At 33.9% G+C, this 22,974-nt stretch overlaps 1 protein-coding gene and 4 long non-coding RNA genes across 8 annotated transcripts in view; 3 read left to right on the top strand and 2 right to left on the bottom strand.

Moving 5' to 3' along the window:
• LOC138137147 (myosin heavy chain, clone 203-like) overlaps positions 1-22,974 on the top strand; it is a 305,955-nt gene that overhangs the window by 272,626 nt on the left and 10,355 nt on the right. The window lies entirely within an intron of this gene.
• On the bottom strand, positions 5,501-6,495 carry LOC138137174 (uncharacterized). The gene is made up of 2 exons (XR_011161611.1): positions 6,270-6,495; positions 5,501-6,166 (listed from the first exon to the last, which is right to left on the bottom strand). It is a non-coding gene; the product is annotated as an uncharacterized lncRNA (long non-coding RNA).
• LOC138137160 (uncharacterized) lies at positions 5,844-6,734 on the top strand. Its single transcript, XR_011161597.1, has 3 exons — positions 5,844-5,858; positions 5,910-6,299; positions 6,495-6,734. It is a non-coding gene; the product is annotated as an uncharacterized lncRNA (long non-coding RNA).
• Positions 10,207-17,415, bottom strand: LOC138137173 (uncharacterized). The gene is made up of 2 exons (XR_011161610.1): positions 10,463-17,415; positions 10,207-10,407 (listed from the first exon to the last, which is right to left on the bottom strand). It is a non-coding gene; the product is annotated as an uncharacterized lncRNA (long non-coding RNA).
• LOC138137165 (uncharacterized) lies at positions 20,468-22,970 on the top strand. The gene is made up of 4 exons (XR_011161601.1): positions 20,468-21,716; positions 21,769-21,976; positions 22,031-22,389; positions 22,450-22,970. It is a non-coding gene; the product is annotated as an uncharacterized lncRNA (long non-coding RNA).

The following is a 22,974-nucleotide window of genomic DNA, read 5'->3' as shown; positions in this document are numbered from 1 at the left end:
TGATCCCAATCAAGTAAACTCGGAAGTGTCGAAGAGCTTTGACGATCGCTAAAGTCTCCAATTCGTAGCAATGGTATTTAGATTCAGAAGGAGAAGTTCTCTTGCTGTAATAAGCAACCACTTTGTTCTGACCATCATATTTTTGAATAAGAATTGCCCCATACCCGATTGAACTAGCGTCCGTATGGAGTTCAGTGGGAAAATCTGGATTAAAAATCACTAGAAGTGGTTCTGACGTAAGACACTGGACGACATACTGTTTAGCGTTTTCGTGTTCTGTAGTCCACAGAAATGGAACACCATTTTTGGTCAGATTGTTAATACATGCGGTACGGCAAGCGAAGTTAGGAACAAATTTGCGGAAATATCCAGCAAGGCCCATAAATTGTCGTACTTGTTTGACGTTACCGGGTGAAGGAACTTTAGTCAACGCCACAACTTTATCGTTGCTGGGTCTAATGCCTGCGCTCGATATATGGCGACCAAGATATTCGATTTCAGCTTGCAAAAACTTACATTTTGAAAGATTGAGAGAAAAACCCGCAACACGCAAAGCTTCCAAAACCTTTTCCAAATAGAGAAGTCCCTGTTCGATAGTTGTAGATGGGATCAGAATGTCGTCCATATATACAACAGCTACCGTGTATTTTAATTCTCCCAAAGCGTCATTAATAGCTCTTTGAAAGACAGCCGGTGCATTAGCAAGGCCGAATGGCATTCGTAAAAACTCAAAGTGGCCATCTGGCGTAACAAATCCTGTCTTATGAATTGAATTGCTATGAATAGGTATTTGGTGAAAACCAGACGCCAAATCAAGAGAAGTGAAGAAGACTCCACGACCAAGCCTGTCTAATCGATCATCGATTCGAGGCATGGGATACTTATCTTTGATCGTGTATGCGTTTAGCTCGCGAAAATCAACACACATTCTATATGTTCCCTGTTTCTTACGAACGAACAAGATAGGACTGGCGAACGGGGACGAACTTCGCCACGCTCGCTATCAGAAAGACGATAAGGCCGACGAGTTACAATAAAATTGTCAGTTAGATTAATTTCCATAGTTGCGTTATTAGCAACTGGAAGAGCAAGTCCAGTTGCAAGTTGTTCAGGATAACGATTCAGTAAAGCATGAATTGAAGCAAGATGTTCGTCAGGAACATTAAAAGAGTTCAAATTGTCATCGGTGATACGCCAGGTAATAATTTAGAAACGACACGAGTGCCTGTAGGTACTAGCGGTTACAGCAGCCAGCTGATCGTTCTTAAATAGATCACACCCAACAATGACATCGTAATCCAGGTTTGCAGCGGGAACTACTAAAAACGTTAATGTGGTATGTTGACCTGTGATTTCTACATTCGCTTCAAATTTGTAGTGAGACAAAACGTTGCCTGCCGATATACCGGAAATCTTAAACTGATGTGGTGTTAATTTATGACTAAATAGTTCCAGAAATTCGTCAGACATTAAAGACACGTCAGCTCTAGTATCGATAAGCCCCATATAATTTTTCCCATCAATTTTAACAAGAGTTGGAGTCGTCGTTTTGCCAGAAGACACAAAACAAACATTTTTCCTGTCATCAATTCCTTTTTTGATAAAGCAATCGGGTTCAAGATGACCAGTTTTAAAACAAAACGAACATCTTCGTGTCGGGTCAGATGTTTCAACTCGACTCGTTTGCTTACCCGCCAATGCAATCGGAAGTTTATTATTAGACTTTGGAAATCGGTGGCATGGCCTCTGTTTATGGCCAATACGCCCACACTGAAAACACGAAAGTGCTTTACTTGCAGATTCTCCCGCGTGCAATTTAACACGCTTACTAAATGGAACGCTTACATCTGAATTCCTTTTGGTCTGAGGTTTTTCAACCGAACTTAAATATGCGATTAAATTGGAAACTGTATCAAAATTACGAATCGAAACCGCTTCTTGAACTTTCCCTTCATCAATCCCATATGTAATTAATTCAACTAGATCTGACTCACTCCAATGTGCCCTCAAATTTTTGAGCATTGCCAATTTTTTATGCACATAGGCACCGTACGTATTAAAATCTGCACTACGACAAACCGACGCCTCATGCAACAGTTTACCGAGTATCTTTTTCGGAGGAAAAGATTCTAAGAATTCTCGCTTAAATGTTGCCCAATTTCGGGTGGTCGGGGACCAATTATTATCGAACCAAAGCTTCGACTCACCAGTTAAGAAGCGCCCAACTCTCACTAGAATTTGTAAATCGGACCACGAAAATTCGTCTTTGACCTCCTCAACCTTCCGGAGCCAGCTGGATGCATCATCGCCATCCGGATGGAATAAGGGAAGATCAATCTGATCCGGAGCAGTACGTGTATTTTTAATCGCCTTCACCATCTCAGTCAAAACATCCTCCATGTCGGAAAAATTGCACAACGATTGCACAATTTGAAGAAACACAAAACCACCCTCAACGACGCAAGCACAATCCCACTTCTGATAATAGCTTTTACAAAAAGTTGTATTAGAACTCAACACAGAACAGAATAAACTCAAAATTTAAAACAAAGAACTAAGAACAAGACAATGAGCGGCTGTGTATCCCAGGCCAGTTCGTTCGCAAGTGAAGTGTCCTTCCCCAATACGACGACTTGGACAGGCAGCGGCTCGGGACTTCCCGGATTCTGAAGCGCCAAATTCAAATGCAGATTCCAGTTGCTAACACTATGGTGAATCGTTTGATATTGACGAATACGCAAAAGAGCGTACGAATATGGAACAACGTTTTTCGTGTTAGTTTAAGGAAAGTCTTAAAAAACATTAGGTAGTCAGTTGTAAATTTTGTATCTCAGGAAATGATCAAAATTGAACTTTTAGTGTTGAAATATTATTTCCGCACTTATTCCACTTTTCCTAACTCAAATTAGCATTCAAATATGTTAGTTTTCCAAACTCTAGTAGAAAGAATTATTTTCATTTCATTTCACGAATTAATTTAATTAACTTTTTCGACACCGCGGTGGACGATTAAATTATAGTGATTGGAATGCGGTGAAAGGGAAAGCCCGGCGGCGACAGTCATTAAAATGTCATTAATAGGTATTTAATGGAGTCATCAAAAGGTCGTTAATGTGTCCCCTTTACTACTTTAAATCACAATAGTTATTTACATTACAAGCTGCGAAAATTTACGCTAAAGGCCGTGTAGCACCCCATAGTACTTTTTTACACGAAAAATCTTGAAAGTAGCACTTTTTTACACGAAAAATCGTAGTGAAAGTTGTACTTTTTTGCATCATCTTATACAGTGCGCCGTAAAATTAACGCATAATTTAGAAAATTAATCGTATTCCTTTTTAGAAAATTTTTCACTGCCATTTGGAAACCAAAAATGTTCATTCGGATTATCTAAAAGTTTAAATCCGATACTCATTAGAAAACCACTTTTCATAATGCATCATTTAAAATTTAAATTTACAGGCTTTTTTAGTTTTTACACAGTATGCGCTAATTTTGCGGCGCAGTGTAGCATCTCCATGGAGATGATTATCAAAGCATACTATTTTTTTTTTTAATTTTTCGTAAATCCTTTAGACCAAATTTCTCAACTTACACACGTTATGAAAGTCTCTTTTTTTCTCACTTATTTGCTTTTGCTAATCTAATAATATGTATGTATCTGTTACGGACCAAGACGATAAATGGACATTGACGATAACGGTCGGACAATGACGTGAATGTCCATTTTTCCTGGCGATTATCAATAATGACCGGATATTGACGTTATGGCCCGTGGCGGGTGGGCAATGTTATTAAAAATGTCATTTTTATTCTAACGTTAATATCATTGCCCGGTCATTAATGATAATGGCCAAAAACGGCTGGAGAATGTTAATATAGGTTACATGATTATTATTGAAAATATGTATACAATACTTATATTGTTTTCTTTTAGTTTTTTTATTTATCAAATGTGTTGAAGTAGGTACTATGTGAAAAAATATTATTCACACTTATTAAATTTTACTTGGTAATGTAAGTAAATAAAAAAAACTACCAGAATAAAGTGAAAAATACTAATTTTTCAAATAATAGGTAGAGTAGTCAAAATTATTCATTTTTGTTGTGGCATGAGAGTGATCCATGGTACTTCGAATTGCAAATTTTCTTGTGCAGCGCGCTTGTATTATGTTATGTTATGAATTATCAACATTGCCCAAATTGCATGGACATTAACGTTATTGGTCGGTCATTATGGTTAATGTCCAACTTGACTGGCCATTATCGTCATTGACCGGCCAATAACGTTAATCGTCTTTATCCGTAACATATCTATTATAAGAAGTACCTACATTTTAAAATCGCCTGAATATATAGGCAGCCAAATCTACATGCGTGCAAGCTGTTAAAAATATGCCTTCGTCTGCTGAAATCCATCGAACTAAGCTGAAATCAGACTCTCTTTTAACGGTCTTTTTTACATGCGACTCTTGCGAGGTTAGAATGAGTTTAATTTACAATTTGTCCATGTTCCATTATACAGGGTGTCCCAGAGTTGCGAAAAAGCTCCATAACTTGTTTGTTGTTAAAGATATCAACTTTTTCTTTTTTCTAGATGACAGCTACGCTTCTACTGCATATTCGGAAAATATTGCGGTATATATACAGAGTGTCCCAATATTATAAAAATACTAAAGTTATGTTTTTTTAAATGGAAACTACCCAGTTTGATTTTATTTTTGAACTCTATGCATGGTGAAATTTATACCCCCTGTTAACTTTTGTTCTGATGAAAATATTCAAACCATTTTTGGAACAAAGTTGGAAGACTTTTTAAACTATCGGACAGATTACAATTCAATATCCTAAATTGTCGAAAAAGTTGTAAAAAAAATATTTGTACCACGCCGGAATAATAGTACGTCGAGCGGCCGCCAGAATAGCGTCCTTATCGGCTCAACCAGCAACTGCCTATCCCCACTTTTGATTTTTGTCAATTTCATTTAAAAAATAAATAGCGAGATCTTCTCGTGGCTATGATTAAATTTCTTTATAAAAAAACAAAACGTAATAACGTTAACGCACAAATAATTCAACAAATTAACAGAAATTATCAAAAGAATTGTTCAAAATGTTTTTCTTCGACTATTTTGTAAATGTCGCACTGTAATGGAATTTGCTCAGATGCTGGTTGAGCCGACAGGGACGCTATTCTGGCGACCGCTCGACGTACTATTATTCCGGCGCACTTTAATAGTTATTTGTATAGCAAGGCTGCGAAATCCTACTTTGACGAACCGAGAGAAAAATTGTCGTCAAGGCCGCTTTGCGGCCGAGACAAGACAATCTCGAGGTCGTCAAAGGATTTCGTAGCCGAGGTGTACACAACATTTTGTGTGCAACCCGAAAATTTGTAATTATAAAATGAACAAGTAAAATTTCCTTCACTGTCAATAAAAATAAAGTCGGCCTACATGTCGCCATGTCGCTATGGAAACGACATAAATAAAACAATTCATTTTGAGAAAAATTGGAAAAATGTCGCAAAAAAATTACAACGTTTTTGTTCCGTCTACTTCCCCAGATTGTGCAGTGTCCAATTTAATACCAGAAAAGTCCAAACGGCAGTACGATAAGTGTTACAATGACTTTAAAGAGCGGTGTAATAAAAATAATGTGAAAACGGTGTCGGAGAATGTTGTTTTGGCTTATTTAATGGAAAAATCAAAAACTGTGAAAAGTTCAACTTTATGGAGTACATATTCAATGTTGAAGCTCACGCTGAACATACGGGATGGCATTGGTGTTACGAAGTTTCTGAAATTGGTACCTTTTTTGAAAAAAAGTCAATTGGTTATCAGGTGAAAAAGTGTAAGGTATTGACACGAGACCAGATCAATTTGCTGTATAATCTGCCCTTTTTTTAGGTCATTTTAATCATGGGAATATTAGGAGCCATGCGAAGAGACGATGACGAACTAACCAAAATGTCTATCGATGACATCAAGGATGAACATTCTGTATTAATAGTGGCCGTTCCTGACACAAAAACTGACATAAAACGAACTTTTACTGTCACCAATCCAGAATTTGTAAGATTATACCGCAAATATGCAGCTCTTGTTCCGTGTACTCATCCAGAGTTAAAAAAAGATTATAAATTGTGCAGTGTCGCATTTGAAACCTGAAAAATCGAAACAGCAATATAAAAAATGTTACAGTGACTTTGAGACTGATGTAACAAGAAGAATGTGAAAACCCTGTCGGATAATGTTGCATTGGCTTACCTATTTACTGGAATTTATTTATTGTGACAGGTAAACGTTAAATTCTGTTATAAGTTTTAGGTTATTTTAATCGTGGAAATATCAGATGCCGTGCGAAGAGACAAATAAACCAAAATGTCTGTTGATGCCATTCATGATTCAGGATATGTTACTACTTACTAGTTACTAGATATTTCGCTTTTTGACCGGTGGAAAATTAACCTAATTCATACGTGTCTGTTCTAGATCGATCTTTTTTACCGACTCGTCAATACGTCAATCATCGAATCATCAGGCGACCACTCCATTTGAAATTGGCGGGAACTTCAAACCGGATGAAAATTCTGTACTAATAGCGGCCGTTCCTGACACAAAAACTGGCATAAATCAAACTTTAACTGTACCCAATCCAGATTTTGTAAGATCACACCGCAAATATAGAGATAGATATGTTGTAATTGTGATAATAAATAAATATTGAAATGACTTTTACTTTTACGGCCGTCGTCAAGGCAACGGCTGCGAAATTCAATTTCGCGGCCTGCTCTAGGCACGCGAAGTGCTCATTTCGCGTACGGTTGCACACAAAATATTTTTTTCACAACTTTTTCGACAGTTTAGGATATTGAATTGTAATCTATCCGATAGTTTAAAAAATCTTCCAACTTTTTTACAAAAATGGTTTGAATATTTTCATCAGAACAAAAGTTAACAGGGGGTATAAGTTTTACCATGCAATTCCCTATGGCAACAGTTAAAAAAAATGCACTGTATATACCGCAATATTTTCCGAATATGCAGTATAAGCGTAGCTATCATCTAGAAAAAAGAAAAAGTTGATATCTTTAATAACAAACAAGTTATGGAGCTTTTTCGCAACTCTGGGACACCTGTATGTATAAAATACATGTTTTTAAAACTGCTTTAATGTGGATTTAAAATAAGAAGCCCATAATATCTACAATAAGTTAGTGCAATGGCCAGTTCAAATACCCACAACAAAGTGAGACTTTCTGGAACAAAATTAAAATTGTTTAAGTGTGATGTAGTGCTAGTGACCCAGTTTAAAATTTAAATTTTAATTACCGGTACCACCACGAGAGCGCGCCAAATGTGAAGGTACTAGCGGCTAGACTAGTAACTAAGGGATGGGGTTGGTAATCCTGGGGAGTTGGCAACTCGGAGAGCGGAAATATAGCGGGGATGAAGCGGGTCTCTGACGCGCGTGGTTGAAGGGGAGAGGTCACTTTTGTTTGGTTTTTCGAAACGAACACACCTTGCGAAGAGCGATCCAGTTTCTCAAATTTGTAAGTTAAATCTGAATCAATTTCACTACCGTCCCGAGTAGATATTTTATGCCCCCGTGAGGAATTCGACGTTTTAATTCACCTGGGTAATTTATCCCACTTTCGTTGCCTTTTTTTGTGTTTTGTTTTTGGGACCAGGACCACGTGGTAAGGGTATGTTGTAGATTTTATTTTGTTGCATGCTGTTTCTTTAAGAAGCGCCCATTTGTTAATTTTAAGCGTTATCTTTCTCCCGGGAGGTTTATTTTTTTAGCAATCTGGTGATTTCGAAAATTCGTAAAGCGTTTTATTTTATCGTTATTTAACTTTGCGCTTTGTTCTCTTTTATTTGCTCATTGTTTAATGTTGCGTTTTGATTTGCTTATTTTATCATTGTTGAATGTGGCGATCTGTTTTGCTGAATTTTCTCATCGTTTAATGTTACTCTTTGTTCGATTGAATTAAACTCTGTTTTTTTCTTTGTGTTGTTGCTAGATTTCCATGGAGATGCTACACTGCGCCGCAAAATTAGCGCATACTGTGTAAAAACTAAAAAAGCCTGTAAATTTAAATTTTAAATGATGCATTATGAAAAGTGGTTTTCTAATGAGTATCGGATTTAAACTTTAAGCTAATCCGAATGATCATTTTTGGTTTCCAAATGGCAGTGAAAAATTTTCTAAAAAGGAATACGATTAATTTTCGTGTAAAAAAGTGCTACTTTCAAGATTTTTCGTGTAAAAAAGTACTATGGGGTGCTACACGGCCTTTAGCGTAAATTGTAATTCAGAGTCCGTCATTTGTAATTTAGAATTCGTCAGTTGTAATTCAGAATCCGTTATTGTATTGATTTAAGTAGAGGGAGTTGGAGAGGGCACGCACCCCCCACCACTTTTTTTGACCTTGACCTCTAAGCCCCTCCCCCTGACCTTAATATCCCCACCACTTGGCCTTGATATCCCCACTACTTGACCTAGATATCCCCACCACTTGACCTTGATAATTTCCCTCACCAGTTGACCTTGGTATCCCCACCACTTGACCTAGATATCCCCACTACTTGACCTAGATATCCCCACCACTTGACCTTGGAATTTCCCACCACCACTTGACCTCGATATCCCCACCACTTGAAAATATGTATAAATGTTGGTGGAGCGTATTGGATGGTAGTGGTAAATGATGATTTTCCGATACACATCTCATGGTCGTGTGGTGTTTAGAGACGTACAATATCAAAATCAGTTGGGTAATTACGATTTTGATGGGAATAAATTAACGGTTATTTATAAAAGATGTATGTGTCGAGAGTGTTTTGAAAGAGAGTTAAAAAGTCAGCAAATTGATGGTTTGGAAAAGGCTCTGAAAATTGCCGCTCCGCATGAAATTGATGTTATATGTACTCAAGAGGAATTAAATGTTTTAGTGAAAAACTACGGTCGTGAGTGTTGCAAGTGTAATAAAACATTTTATAAAGTTGTGGAATTTAATCCTGATTATTCGTATTTGATGAAAATTAAATATCTTTAAATGTGTTTAGATGATGGTGTCGGAATTGTGAGTGTTCCTAATTATGCATGTTTCGATAAACGGTTATTAACTTTTACCGGGTGGTCAATTGAAAGACCTTCTCCAGTAGATCTCGCAAAGGCCGGTTTTTACTATATTGGATTTGGAGATAGTGTGGAATGTTTTTATTGTAAAGTGAGAATATGTGCGTGGGAAATTAGTGATATTCCGATTAAAGAACATTTAAAATTCTCACCTAGGTGTTTATATGTGAATTTTAAGAATCAGTTTAAAAATATTAGAAGAATAGATAATAAAAAAGAAATTAATATTAAATCGTACATGGTAATAGTTTGTGTACTTTTTGTTTATATATTATATGTGAGTAGTGGATTTTACTTTTAGTGTAAACTGAATCGTCAGATTAAGATGGCTTCACAATTAAGCGCTTTAAACGAACAATTGCATATTAATAATAATTATATAAGTTTAAAGAGTTTAGAAGTAAATAAAAAGTTTAAAATTAAATCATTTCCCAAATGTAGTACTGCTTATGGTGAAAAGGTGTTTGTGAATCTCGGGGAGAGTAAGCCTATATTACCGCAAAGATTTTAAATCAAGTTTACGAATGAAATGATTGAAAATTTAAATGACGAAATTCGTAATGGAAAAATTATCTATTTAATAAGTGGAGGTATTGTTGGTAAAACAGTAAATGTTAAGTTTGTAGAAGAATAAGAATATATTTTGTACTTTTTTTATTTAATAAAAACAATGTAATATTTATTATAAATTGTGTATTGATGAATATTTAAAAATGAGTAATAAAAATATGTGTAAGCAAGTGAGGTTTAACTTGGAGAAAAACCGTTTTCATTTAATGTGTGTGTATCTAGTTCCGGCGAGAATGGCTCGTCAAGGATATCAACTAGAGTTTGCAAATAGATTGCATTTTTTACGTCGCATTGAAAATGTGGGATGTATTTTATCCAAGGTATTACAAATGGACCATCGTCGAAAAATTTATGAAACTAGATTTAAGAATGTGTAATTGTTAATTTTAGTATTATTTATGTTTACATAAATTGTAATGATTTTTTAAACTAAACTAAACTTTGTAATATTCATAATATGGTGGATAAATAATAAAACAATTGAATTATAAAAAAATGATTTTTAATTTTGAATTTAAAAAAGTAAAATAATTGATAAAGAATACGACATGTTATATAATAAAAATGGTTGTTGAAATGCATGCATGCATGCATGCATTCTTTACGAAAACCAGTTTTGATGAGTTCCCTGACTACTGGACTGAACTAGCTTGAGGCGATGCAGTTAACGGGTCTGTCTGGTCTGTTTTGCTAAAAGAGGAATTCATGTAGTGAATATTATTACCATTATTATATCAAAGTTTACCTTAATCAATATCGGATTTATTTATCCACGATCGTTTCGACATTCCCAACCATTTGACATAGTATTTATTTCCTTTTTTTCGTAGAATTTTTTCTATTAAATAGGAATTTGGGTGTTTAACTCTTTGTAATTCATGTGCATAAAAACCACCTAAAATTGGTTCACCATCTTCATCTTGTAGTAGATAGGTACGTGGTACAGTTTGCTGTACTTTTTTTATCGAAAATATTTCATTACTCCAACTGGGTGTGTAAGATTTGGAAAAGACTTGTCTATATTTACTGACACGTACAAAATCACCAACTTTGAATTTAGATTTGTGCGGATCTATTGTTTTCATGTGACTGTAAACGTAAAATTTTCTTTTCGTTTTTTTTGTTGATTGCAGAAGGTTTATATTGGGTAGTATGATGTTTTGTATTATTGTATCTTTTAACAATATCTTGTAAAATATCTGTCCATTTGTAGTTTCCTAGAAAACTAAATTCTTTCCAAATTAAATTTTTTATTGTTCTAATTACACGTTCAGCCATTTGTGCTTTTTTAGTGGAATAAGTGGAATAGTGATTAATGTGATATTTTTTGAAAACTGCATTCAAACTTTTATTATAAAATTCTTTACCAAAATCTGTCTGAAAATTTTTAGGAATGTTTTTCTTAGTTTTAAATAGTGAACTTAAAGCGTTTGTCACTTCAGCTGCGGTTTTTGTTTTTAAAGGATAAGCCCAAACAAATTTAGAAAATGTATTTATCACTATTAAAATGTACTTGAAACCACTGTTGAAGCGAGCGTACGGAATCATTTCAATTAAATCAGATTGTAATAAGTCATTTAGTCCTTTCACGATAACACGACGTCGTTTAAAATTTACTCTCGCCGGTGCGTGTAATTCCACTACGACATCGCGCTTCATCGACACATCACTCTGTTTCATGATAAACTGGTACTTTTAAAATAAACTCGATCAGTAATCTGGTTTCTGCAGTTTTTTTACTTTTTTGAAAATGTAATTTATCACCGTCACGTAAAATGTATCCCAACAAGTTTCGCGGAGTATTATTTACTAAAGCCGTCCATCCTACAGTTGGATATGATTGAATAGATGTAACAGTAGCTTCTTTTAAGGGAAATATATAATGCGTCCCTAAATCGTGAATTAAATAAGCATTTTTATCGGGGTCAAATTTTCCATTCAATACCAAAGGAATATACGTAAAAGATTTCAATTTTTGAAGACTTGTCTTAAAATTATGTTGTGATATGTGGTGACCGAATTTATCGAGTGTCATATTGTTGCTGTACACGAAAGAACTGTTAATAAATGAAACAATGAAAACTAATTTATAGTCTAAATAATAATTTTTGCTTCTCTCAATTCATTAATGATTAGGCAGAATATAGCCTAAGGGAGTCCGTTTCGGCTCAGGGACGCGAGGGTCGCGGGTTCGATTCCGACCCAGGGCGAAATTTAAATAATAATAAAAAAAAGGCCATATTCTGTCTCGTGATTCGGAAGTCACGTTAAGCCATTGGTCCCGGTCTATTGAGTTGGTCATCATGCCCCTCATAGATTTGTAAACCAGTCCTAGACAGTGTGAAACAAATTTTTTTAGATTAATTTCATTTGAGTGACTCGTATTACCGGCAAGTTGTGATGAAATCAAAAGACGTAAACGATCGACTAATTTATTGGGATTATTCCACGGAACATATTCAATATTTTTATTCGTAACTTCTAACGTTCTTAATCCTTTACCACCTTTCGATTTTGCAGGTGATGATGATGATGATGATGCTTTCGTTTTAATTGATGCTTTACTTTTTTCGGCAGATGTCGTGGGTAAAGTTCCACTCCTAGCTCTACTCATAGGTACACTTCCAGGTTTACTGGTATCTATACTTCCACTCCTTGTTCTACTAGATGATGTTGCAGGTGGTGGTGATGGTTTATTAAACTTGTTTTGAACTGTTAAAAGTGTCGGTTGATTCGATAACGGTTTTATTATACTTTTATACTTTATCCCAACATTTCCAGCAACTTGTTCATTGGCTTGATAATTTTTACGATTAGCATTGGTTCTTTCAACAATTTCTTTATACATTAATCGATCAGTGTCCGGGTGTCGAAAGATAACGTATATTTTGAATAATAAGTTCATCGTTTATAAAATCTATTTCCGAGTTTCCAATAAAAAATTTAGCTTTTTCTGGACTATATCGAACTCCATATTGAAAATCAAATTTATCTTCTTTATCAGTAAGCATTTCTTCAATATATTGACGTGGAAGTTCAGGCCATTGTTCTAAAAACTCACGAAACGCTTGCGTATCAGACAATTTATCAATATCTCTCTGAATTTCAGACAATGATGGTTCCACCACACTCGGTTCTATTTCTTCATCGGGTATATGTTTTGAAATTTCCTCGGTTTCTAAGAAATATGGTTGTCTCAATTTACTCCTGGGTGTAGAACTTGATAGATAATTGGGTGTCGAAGTGACAGCGGGGCTTTTTTTTATCGATATTTCTTCCTTTTTAACAACAGGTTTTTCTTATTTAATTTCACTTATGAGATTTTTAATCGGTTCGGTGAGAGGTCGGAAACGCGTCTCAAACATTTCTTGTGAACTTGCAATTTCAGAGGTTAATCCACGTAACTTTTCGCGCACGTCTTTTCTTGCTTTTGCTAGTTTGATGAGCAAACGTTTATCCATATTGAATGCAGTGTTGACTATAATACTAATGTAAATATTATCGAGTATTTATATCTTTATATATTTATCAAATCCTTTTCTATATCTTCCATCATGCAAATCGCAGTCTTTATTTATAACCAAAAAATCGTATGAATCTTTCCAACAATTATTACATAATGCTTGAAATTTTTCAAATGACATATCACCGTTAACAAGATTGGTCAGATCTTGAGAAAATAACACTATGAAATTTGCATTATCTCGAATTAATTGTTTCGGTATGAAGGAATAAGTCTGACTTAAATAAAAGCAATCTATATAATAATGACGACCAAAACAATAATAATCTCTAATAATTTTTTGATCACAACCAACTACATCATCAAATATAATGATTGAAAATGGTTTGGCTTCGTTTGGAGGTATGGTATGATCTCCTTCTTCAAATTCAAAAAACCCAATGTTTTCTTTGTTTTTTCCATCATTAAGAGATTGTAAAACCTGCTTTACAAATTGATATTTTGGTTGATCAAGAGTTTTCGAATATAAATAAATATTTGAAAAACGTAGCCCGTTTTCGTGGAGTAATAGACTGAGTAAAGCGTTTGTTTTTCCACATCCCGATCTTCCAACAATTATACCTCGTTTAACACCATCACTCAATAAAGTATTATGTTTCATGAATGTATTGGAAGGAAAAAAACATTCATGATTTTCAACATTTAGTGATTTTTTTTCCTTTACAATTTTCATTCTATACTATACACAAATTAAACCACAACTAAATATGATATAATTCTACAGCTTCTTATAAACAATTTTCTATCATACATTATCTTCGCATGCTTTGTTTAGTTCATTTAAAAACGTATCAAAGTTTATGTGAAAAGCTATATCCTTATGACCCCAGGCTAAAGTATTTGGTGAATTTGTTAATAAAAAATCTTTTATCATCTACACCGGACAGAGCAATTTTATTTCTTCTTTCCGTAAACATTTCGTGTAAACACGACTTGAAAATGTTCATGGAACAAAGAAGAATAGAATTTTCAGTGACAACATTGTTATAGTCAGAAAACCGTATTTGCTTATCGACAACATGTTTACTTATACCTTTAGCTTTTTTTTCGATTTTATTTAATAATTCGATGCAATATGCTTTAGCACCCGTACCATAGAAACTCTTAATTATTGCACCGGCATATTCATCTTTCATTTTTCCTATAACCGAAATACCTGGTTTGATAGAATGTATATTATTGGGTGGATAATTGGAAGTATCGAAACGGTCTGAATTTCGTTTAATATCTTCATATACATTTTCGGAAAATACTTGTAAAACCAATGAATCTGTATCGGTATATAATAAAGAAACATTATCACCATATGATGGTTTCAAGAAATCATAAAAAAACTCATAAATTACGGTTTTTGACATCTCCAATATACAAAAACCAGCATAAATTGGTTTATTATATGTCACTTGAACTTTATTCATTTCTATTGCGATTAGATTATCACAGAAAATTTCCCTCGATTTGAAATGAGGTTTCGCAATCCAAGTTTCAGCTCCAACTTTATGTCCTCTATTGGCCCAGTGCGTTGATAATTTTATATCGCTTCTTTTTTCAACATTTTCCATGGTCTTTCCATATATACTATTAACTAATAATTTAAATAAATCTTTGACAAATTTAGAAGTTGCTCTATTCCTTAACATGGTATTTAAATTTATATAATTTTGAAGCCACGGTGATTGTTTAAATTTTAAAATTCTATGAATGTTATTAATAATTAAACCATGTTTTAAACATTGTTTTAAATTTCTGTAATGTATAATATAATTTGTTTTATCACATAGATTTGGAATTAATTTTGCATGTTTTCCATGGGGGGGTATTATATTTTCTGGGCAAAATGGCATATCATTATGCAGTGAGTGTAATGTTTCGGGATAAATCAAATCCACTTCGAGAACGTATCCAAAATCTGATGTGTCAGAAAGTTCATTTAAATTAAAATTTTCAATTTCATTTCTAGTTAACCATTCGAAAGATCCCGTAGGTAAATATTGCTTCATAGCATAACCGTATAAGTTTGTTGCATCCAAATAAAGAATAAATGAAGATGGTTCCAATAGATTATATTCAGGTAAAAACTTGTTATTGGCGTGACACCATCTTTTAACACATGTACTGACACCACCTCGAATTCCTTTTTTAAAAAAGTGAAGCATATCAATTTCCGTCAAGAGTTCCAATTGTACTTTTGTATATTTTAACATTGCATCCCAGCTGAATGATGGAGCCGTAATATACTGAGCACTATCTAAACCGTAATGTTTAAAACAAGTATTACGGAAATTTTCAAAAATGTCAACCAACAGTAAAATATCTGATTTGAGGTAAATATCCGAATAATCACCTAAAGTATTACAATCGAATACATCCCATACTTTTTGAGCTCGCTCATAATCTGCATCTGAAATATGTTCTTCTTTTAATTTATCAAAAAAATCATCTTTATCTGGAAGATGTGTAAGATCTAATTTTTGGTATTATTCTTCACGATCAGATTCTTCATGATCAGATTCTTCACGATTAAGTTCTTCATAAGCGTCGATAATAATACTGAAAAACTCTTCAAGAATTTCATCATCAGTATCATTGTCGACGTTTACATCTCCTAATCTATCAGAAGCTATACTTGATGCTTCCGAAACACCATCATCGACATCCATATTGATTTCATCCATCTCGACGGCTTGTATCAAAGGGTGATGCAGTTCACCATCACCCCTCTGATTTACACCGTCAGCGACAGATTGAATCTCTAATATGTTATCGATGATTGGTGCTGGTGAATTTGAACCTATATCGTCGACATCTTCCAAATCCTCACCAACCTCCATCAAACGTTGATAACCTTGGTCGTTATCACGCATCTGGCTTCTCTTATTTTCCACATCCACCAAACGTTGACAATCGTAGTTATTGTCACGCATCTGGTGTCTGTCGATTAATTGCTGAGAATTTAAAAGATTTTCATCGAAAGTAGGTACCCTGATCATTATTGCCGAGTTGACATTGATTGTAAAGATCATTGATGACAACTTCGGAATAATGATCGAGATTTTCATCACGATAATCATTTACATCTACATCAACATTCTCACTTTCTCCACTTTTATTATCGAAAAAATTGAGTAGGGATATATCCCCAAATTCATTACCCATTCCAAAATTGTTTTCTAACACCGAATCTAAAATTTGTTGTGTATTCGGAATTTCGATAGTTTCTATTGGCTGTGTATCGAGAATTTCAATTGTTTGCGGTTGTGTATCAGGAATTTCAATTATTTGGGGTTGTGTATCAGGAATTTCAATTATTTGGGGTTGTGTATCAGGAATTTCGATAATTTGGGGTTGTGTATCAGGAATTTCAATTATTTGGGGTTGTGTATCAGGAATTTCAATTATTTGGGGTTGTGTATCCGGAATTTCAATAATTTCCGGTTGAGTGTCTTCAATAATAATTGTTTCAATTCGCGGTTTCTTTATGAGTTTGTCAGAATGGATAATAATTTTAGAAAGTCTTTTGGGATGTAAAAGACTTCTTAAAAGTGGAGAATCATTCGTACTTACATTTGCAGGTGGACTACGGATGCGAGATGTACCAGGACGAGCACAACTATTACACTCCTGGTCACCACTGCACCCACAGAAATCAGCAAACGCACGTTTCATTTTTACTAACACGATGAAGCACACCACACGAATGAAGCTCCCCATGAACGCTCATGATTTTTAAGGGAAAACGAATTGGGTGGGAAGTGGAGTGGGGGAGAGGTCAAGGCCAGGTCAAAGGTCAAGGTCAGGTCAGGTCAGGTCGGGTCAGGTCAGGTTAAGTAAAGTTTTGTTTTACATGTTTAAACATTTTCTTACATCAAGCATTTCCGAGATATGTATTTAGATTTTTTTGTTTTGTTTTACATGTTTAACCATACTTTAAACATTTCCTCACATCAAACATTTCCGAGATATGTATTTAGATTTTTTGTGGTTTTTTTTAAACTTGTAACTTTTTCGTGAATCTTGAGAAAATCTGTTGAAAACTCTATTGGTTGATGATCTGAAATTACATTTCTGAAATTTTAAATATATCATGATATATTATTTTCTAACTCTAGCGCTTTTATATTTTTTTTATAATTTCATAATTTCAGAATTACTTACCTTGTTTGTTTACATTTTTTTATGATACATTACTATGTTAAAATGTATTCTAAAATATGTTAGTGTTCATGAATGAACATGAAGTAAAAATTGTTTTTACTTTCAACTATGCGTTTGAACACCACGATCAAATTAACCAGTCACGTTTATTAGTTGGAAATAAATACATCTATGCATTGTCGGATTAATTAAAAAAATTAAAATATATAATTATAATAATTTATTAACAAATCTACATTTGCATGGTGGGATATAAGTAGCATAATTTAAATTATCCCAAGATTCCTCCTCTTCTTGGGGTAGCAATTGCTGCAGTTGTTGTAGCACCTGCTGGAATTCTTCTTGCTGCTGCTGCTGTTGTTCTTGATGAGGGGGTTGTAACCCTTCCCCCTGAATTTGCTGGGGTTGCTGCGATTGTTGTGGGGGTTGGTGCGGTTGTTGTGGGAGTTGCTGCGGTTGTTGTGGTAGTTGCTGCGGCTGTTGGGGGAGTTGCTGCACCGGACGAAGTTGTTGGGATCGTTGTTGCTCGATTTTATGCTTCAAGTCGAAATATCGAATATTCCGATCCCTTTCGTACTCCCTTCGATGGCATTTCCACATATGTTTCGTCATTCTATGACGTAAACAACGGTGGAACTTATCGTAGGGACACTGCACAATATCATCACCACCGTCATATTCTTGAAAATACATGTTAACAGCTGCAACCAAGATTACACCAACAACTGACCATCCATCGAGTTTGTTCACATATATTTGATTTTCTCCACCACAATCATTCTATAGGTCAAGGTAAATTTTTTTATTATTTTAAAAAAATAATATAAAAAAGTGTTTTTTTTGTGGTTTTTTTTGCGAAAAAAAAGCAAAAAGAGCAAAAAAAACAATTTTTTTTCCCCAAAAAAAAAAACCATTTTTTATATTATTTTTTTAAAATAATAAAAAAAATGTTTTACCTTGCAATGCGGAATGAATGTGGTGGGGAAAAATCAAATATAGGTCAAGTGAAGTGGAACGGTCAGTTGTTGTGTTGGTTGCATAATCATCCTTACCGTTGTATTACAACTACACCCGCTACGCCCGTACTGGGGCCCAATTCTTGAAATCACTGGAAAATATTCATTTGAGAATATTTTCCCATAAATGAATTCCCAGTGGAATTTAAAATGTCTCATATCTGTATTCTTGAACTGTTTGAAAAATGATTTCACATGAGAATTTAAAAATGCAATATGTTGACAATTTGGATTAAACGGGTCTAATTTCTTGGGCAACCATTATTTGCATTGCAATGAATTCTTCCATTTTTTTCTTTTACAAACAATTATGTATTAACAAAAGTGTCACATTTGACAGTCGAATTTCTCGCGAGAAAATTATTTTCCCATGATAAACACTAGGTGAAATAATTCTCCGGATTATTAGTGGAACAATCCGTCTGACATAAGTCCAGAATACACTTTTGCATTTCTCATGAGAAAATTTGCCTATTTTTCCAATGAGAATTAATTCCATCGATTCAAGAATTGGGCACCTGGTGATAATTGAATAATTGAAAAATGAAAATAACAAACATTTTTTATATTATTGTTTCAATTTATTATATAACATTGTAACAATTTGCATGCTGCAGTAACAATTCTCGCTTATATGAAATAAACACATCGGTTTGGATGATTCTAATCGAGGAGTTTCTGGTAATTCTATTACCGGCATCTTAATACACTTTTCGATAAATTTTGCTTTTTCTTTACCCTTCACATGGACTGAATCACCATCGCTTATTACTTTCTTTAAGATTTGTTGAAATTTCCAATGCGGTACAAATCCAGTATCCCATTTTATACAATGATGATTTTTTGATAACCACTTTATTTGATATTGAACATCATCTGGTAGTAATGTAGATGGGAATGGAGGAGCAAAAACGTAATGAGCCATTTTATTATTTTTTAAAATTGCCAATTCTTTCGGTATAAATTTATTATTGGTAATTTTAAATCCTTGAATATCTATTAGTACCATATTTCTTTGATCCATAATACAACTTTTTTTCGCACTCTATCACAAGTCGTACTCTAGATGGACACACTACACTGAATATTGGTTTGGTAACAAATGTTTTTAAATTATCCAGCTTTATGTCTTTATATTCTTATAATTTCCTCCTCTGCCTTTTCTACTCTTTACGACATTAAATTTTATTATTAATTATGTTCAAATGAAACATTCTTAATTTTTTATAATACTTTTATTCTATACATAAGAAAACATTAATTATTACATACATTGTTTTATTACATTAATATTATATTTAAAAAAAAATTCTTCTGCTTGATCCAGTTAGGGTTCCATTTCCCGAATGTGATAGCTCTGATGATTGTTGTGGTGTTGATGATTGTTGGGGTGGTGGTGGTTGTGGTGTTGATTGTTGTGGCAAATGATCATTTGAGGAATGTGATGAATCACAAAATTCATTATAATCATGATGATTATATGATAAATTTTGATTAGTTTCCTCTCCTCTACACCGCCATAAATGTCTATTCAAATGTTTTAGTTTTAAACGGTGTCCTTCATTCTTAGGACAGGTCACCCAACGTTCTTCTTCAAGCATCTTGATAAGACTGCTCTGCAGATTCTTCTCTCGAATTATTTATTTCATTTACACATTATTCGCTTAACCTACACAAGTATTTTGGTTTTACATCTGTCTTACTGCTTTTGTTGCCGGATTATATGTAAAAATTCGATCATTAATCAACAAAACATGTGTCATAGTGTTGGCAGGCATTGGAGTACCAGTATCAAATTCTACTCGTACTGTTACTGCTTGCGTTTGAAAACCTAATTTTTGTCTTGAGCAATCAACAATAATTAAAGGATATTTGTTTTTAAACTCTTCGGGAGTTATATCTGTTTCTGTTTTTTCTCCAAAATAATAACTTGTTCGAAATTGAGCAAACATTTCATATAGTGTAGAATACTGATTATTGTTGAAGTTATTATTCACATTTTCATATGGAAATCTTTCATTATTTAAGTAAATTCTGATATTGTTAAAGTGACACTTATCAATAGGGCCCGGATTTTAGGCAAAATGGACTATTTTTATTTTTTAAGGCACATGTATGAAACTTGTCTATAAATGATTTCTGGCTTAATTAGAGTAATTAGAGCCATATTTGATTCTGCCTATTCGGCCTAAAATGCCCTTTAAATACCTATTTTACCTTTTAACTGCCTGAACATGCCTAAAATGACCAAAAATCAATTTCATTTTTGCGGTTTTTTCCCAATTTTCGAATTCTGGGAAGTTTACGGTATTGAAAATGTAAAAGTGGTACCTCAATAAAATTTACAATGCTTTATGATTTTAAAATTTAAGGAGATGTAATTACTGAAATGTACAAAGTGCAGTACAATACAGGAATTACTTTTTCGCTTTTACGGTTGGGACCATGATGTCAGCGGTAAATACTCCGACAATACCTAAGTACCACAAACCATTAGACTGGACTGGCATAAATTACAGAGTTTATCTGTTTGCCTCTGTTCGAAGGGGTGCAGGTATACGCGGTCTAATGTTTTCTGATACTTAGGTATTGTTAGAAGCTTTAACGTTTATAAAATGGTCCTTGCCATAAAAACGAAAATTAAAATCCCGAAGTGAAACAATAAGAGAAATCTTAAGGGTGTCATTTTCTAAAAATTTAAGAAATATAAAATTAACCATCTCCTCTGAAATTTGGTGGGAGACGTAAATATAAGCATTACAAATTTGTCATTTCTCGTTTACTTTATCTCCGTGCAGTGGTCGTGTTTCTTGTGAACCTGTTTAAAGTGAACATAATGCCGAAACAAAAAATTAGTTTACGCGAAAAAATATTACAGTGGACAAGCAAGAAAGATTTATATGAAATAAAATCAACCCGAGAAATGTTTTGTAAAGCTTGTGGTAAACTGGTAAGTTAAGCATAATTAAAAATATGTCATTTTATATTTTTTACTTATTTGAAAATTTTATTTTTTGTAGTTTATATGCGAAAAAAAATGTCACTTGCAACAGCATGAGCAAACGGCCATCCATAAAGAGAACATTATGACACCGCTTCGGCAAACGTTGCTGACACAGAACTTGGAGGAATCGGCAAATAGTACATTCAATATGGAACTTTGTAACGTCTTTTTAGCTGCCAATATACCATGGCACAAACTACAAAATCCTGCGTTTCAGAATTTTCTGACAAAATATTGTGGTAGAAAAATTCCGGATGAGTCTACTTTACGGAAAAATTATTTACCAAAATGCTACAAAGATGTATGAACATACTATCTTTTAATATTTAATTTAAAATTATTTTCACTTTTAGACTATTGACCGCATTCGGAATGAGCTGGATCCTTTTAACATATGGGTTTCAGTTGACGAAACAACAGATGCACTTGGGCGATATGTGGCGAATTGTCTGGTTGGGAAACTTTCAGAAGATGAACCTGGAAAATCTTATCTTTTGGCGTCTAAACAATTAGAAAGAACAAATCATGAGACAATAGCTAGATTCGTAAATCAATCTTTAGGTAAGGGTTTTTCACTTTTTTAAATTTATTTTGATTTAAAATTTCTATGCGTAGAAATCTTGTGGAGTACCAGAGTTGTTGCTGAAAAGTTTCTTTTGTTTGTAACGGATGGAGCACCATATATGATAAAATCTGGTAGACACCTTAAGGTGTTTTATCCAAAAATTGTGCATGTCACATGCTTAGCGCATGCTTTAAATCTAGTGGCTGAAAAAATTCGCTATCAATATGAAGATGTGGATAATTTAATTTCGAACGTGAAAAAAATTTTCGTTAAGGCACCTTTGAGAGTTGAAATGTACAAAGAAAAACTAAAAGAAATGCCACTGCCTCCACAGCCAATTTTAACACGATGGGGAACATGGCTTCAGGCTGCTATGTTTTACAGCGAACACTTTGATTCCATTAAAGAAGTAAGTATATAAAAGATAAGCAAATTAATTGATTGTTAAACTGTTTTTAACTACTCTCAGGTTGTCATGTCCTTTGATGGAAGTTCTGCTGTTGCTATTCAAAAAGCACAGTCTATAATGAAGAAACCCGGAATAAAAAACCAATTAATTTATGTTCGCAGTAATTTTAAAATAATCTGCGAAAGTATTACTCAATTGGAAAAAAATGGGTTACCTTTAACCGATTCAATCAAAATTGTTGAAAACGTATTTACCTCCCTAAAAAAATCTCCACTTGAAGATGTTACTGAAAAAAATCCTGGATACAAATTTCTTCTAGAATTGGCAAGAATTTTTAGAGGTGAAGATGTGCCGGAACATGACACCAAAATGGAAGAAATTTATTACAAATTTGCGCCCATTACCTCTTGCGAGGTAGAAAGAAGTTTTTCAAAATATAAGTCCATTTTGGTGGATAACCGACAATGTTTTAAAGTAGAAAATTTAGAGCAATATCTTGTATGCAATGTAAATACGTAACAATGTAAATAACTAACAAACTTGTAGTATTGTATATTAATTAATAAAAAATAATTAGTAAATATC

This window comes from Tenebrio molitor, chromosome 8 (genome assembly GCF_963966145.1).
Source record: "Tenebrio molitor chromosome 8, icTenMoli1.1, whole genome shotgun sequence".
NCBI classification, from domain to species: Eukaryota; Metazoa; Arthropoda; class Insecta; order Coleoptera; family Tenebrionidae; genus Tenebrio; species Tenebrio molitor.
Note: the sequence above shows the minus strand (reverse complement) of the source record. Positions and strands in the feature narration are given on the sequence as shown.